This window comes from Rhinoderma darwinii, chromosome 7 (assembly GCF_050947455.1).
Source record: "Rhinoderma darwinii isolate aRhiDar2 chromosome 7, aRhiDar2.hap1, whole genome shotgun sequence".
In the NCBI taxonomy this organism is placed as follows: Eukaryota; Metazoa; Chordata; class Amphibia; order Anura; family Rhinodermatidae; genus Rhinoderma; species Rhinoderma darwinii.
The window spans coordinates 54,442,951-54,446,015 of NC_134693.1; positions in this window are offsets into that span (position 1 = coordinate 54,442,951).

Genomic DNA, 3,065 nt, shown 5'->3' on the forward strand with positions numbered 1-3,065 from the left:
AACAATGATGTTCAATAATGTCTTTTTTTGTTCACGCTGTTTTAATTTTTGGGTTTAGTTTTTTTAAATTTAAAAAAAAAATAATTTGTGTGGATGGGGCGCCATTTCCATTTTCGCCTAAGGCAGCAGAAAAGCTAGAATCGGCCCTGGGTTCGCCCCTTGTTTTTAGTAATTAAATGCCACGGTCGCTATTAATGGGTTAAACTAGCAGGATCGCGCTCGTTACCCGGAAGTGTCGGATGTAACACAAAGCCCGTGAGCCAGCTCCATATTCCCCCACCCGACGTGCGCCATATATACGGCGGATGTCGTGAAGGGGTTAAAGAGCAAATAGGTAGAATATAAGAAATATTGCAAGAGTTTGAAAACTTAGCTGGGTATAAAATCAATAGCACAAAAACTGAGGTTCTATTGTTAGATAAACAAATGGATATTGGCTGGAATCTAGAGATTAGATTGAATATTGTAAAAGACCAGATTAAATATTTAGGGGTTCATATTGGGAGAGACACACACAATATTTATAGACTGAATTTTACGCCAGTGCTGGATGATGCTAGAGAGGAATTAATTTTGTGGAAAGATTTGCCCTTATCATTGTATGGTAAGAAAAATCTAATAAAGATGGTGGTTTTTCCTAGGCTACTCTATCAGCTTCAAATGATCCCACTTTTATTGAGACATAATGATATAAACAATATCAATAAAGCTTTTCAAAAAATTCTGTGGAGACATAAAAAATCTCGTATGTCGATAAGAAAACTACAAAAAGACACTAGAGTGGGAGGAATATCCTTGGCTGATTTCCGGGCATACAACATTGCATGTATCGCAAGATATGTCATAGAATGGTTGAACGTTAATAACAAATTTGTCAACCCAAAGATTGAAAAGCAATTAACGGCGTCAAATTTCTTGCGGGTATATCTCCACCAATGGGGTGGGATTTGTGGGGTCCTCGGTTTTGTAGAGGGACTCTTAAAGGGAATGTGTCGCTAGAATTTTATTTATTTTTTTAAGTTAAACAGTTGGTGTATACATGATTAGACATTGTTACAATTTTTTTAATTTTTTCACACGTCAGGAAATATTATAAATTAGATTCTAATTTATAACATTTCCCTGTGCTGGTCACTAGAGGGATCAATTCGCAAAATTGCAGCATTGGCATGTGGTAAAGAAACCACATTGCTTTATGCTGCAAATTTGGTGTAAAAACACACGCTCTAGTGAGCTCACAGAATCCCCCCTCCCTTATCCTGGCTAGTGCCAGGAGAAAGGAGGGGATTGAATGTTCAAACCTCCTACACAGTGTGCCGCCATTTTTTGAGCGAATACACAGTGTAGTAGGCTTACATACAGTGGTAATCACACACTAAACCACGAACATACACAGACATAACTTACCTGCTCCTGCCGCCGCTCCCTACGGTCCGTCTGCTCCCTCCACTCCTAGTGCTTGCTTCAGAACACATGTCCGGAAGCCGCGACCGGAAGTAGTCATCTTACTGTTCGGCCGCGGCTTCCGGTCCACAAGAAAATGGCGCCGGATGTCGCTCGGCCGAAGACCTTCCATTTGGACTGTGTGGGAGCGGTGCATGCGCCGTTCCCACACAGATGGCGTACACCATAGTGAATGCGAACTGCTCCCGTTCGCATTCTCTATGGGGATGTATGTGCCATATTCCATCTCTGTATGTGTCGTTAATCGACACATACAGAGATGAAAAAAAAATGGCAGTCCCCATAGTGAAGAAAAAGTTAGGAAAAAAAAAAAAGTTTAACACAAACACACAAATAAATAATTTTTTTAAAAATAAAACACTAAAAGCAATCTATGTTGATCGAAAAAAAAAATTTTTCGCGACACCCTTCCTTTAAGTAGTATGGAGGCTGCTGACAAAAAGCTTTGTAGCTTGTTGGGGCTCCTGACTATTAGTGAATATCTACAGCTTAAGGCCGGATTAACACTAGCGTGTGCGTTTTGCGGGCGCAGAAAAACGCGTTTTGCGCGCACAAAAGGTACTTAACAGCTCCGTGTGTCAGCTGCGTATGATGCGTGGCTGCGTGATTTTCGCGCAGCCGCTATCATTATGACACTCTTTGTATGTTTGTAAACAGAAAGGCACGTGGTGCTTTTCTGTTTTCATTCATACTTTTTACTGCTCTTGCGCGAATCACGCGCGTCACACGGAAGTGCTTCCGTGTGCTGTGCGTGGTTTTCACGCACCCATTGACTTCAATGGGTGCGTGATGCGCGAGAAACGCACAAATATAGGACATGTCGTGAGTTTTACGCAGCGGGTGTCCGCTGTGTAAAAATCACTGACTGTCTGCATGGCCCCATAGACTAACATAGGTCCATGCGAGGCGCGTGAAAACCACGCGCGTTGCATGGACCTATTATACGTTCGTCTAAATAAGCCCTAAAGGCTATCGGGAGAGTATAGGCTGGACAAAGAGATGGTCTCAAAAAGGCATCTGTAGAATTTCAGACCTGATAGACGAACAAAATAAAAAAATCTAAACCTTTGGCCAAATTAAGGACCAATTAGCCATACAATAAAAAAAGAGGGGGATTTGCAAAATTTCTTGGGAACCAACCAAAATTTTTTTAGCTGTATGATAGGAGGTAGTCCATCAATCGCATTCAGTGGACGGAGATTGCCAGATCAGGAGGACAGGAAATGCTTAAAGAACATAAAGGAAAAGGGATCTGGATATACAGCTTTTGGAGGAGAAAGTAGAACAACGTTTGTTAAAAGGCTGGGCATGGGTCAGCAGGGCGACATCTGAAAACCTAAGAGAAATGCAGTGGAAGGTAGGGGCTAGACTCTACAGGAAATTTAAAATTATATATACAACTACACACGACAATGCCCGAAGTGTGCGGAAGCCAATGCAGGATTGGTTCATTGTTTTGGTCATGCCCGGCAATTAGAAGGTTATGGGTTTTGGTAGAAAAGTATAGGAGCTACGTATTAAATAAAGACATAGAATAAGATGAATGGATGTGTCTGCTACAGTTTAACCCGGGAGAAAAGGATAGTCATCTCTCCGATTTA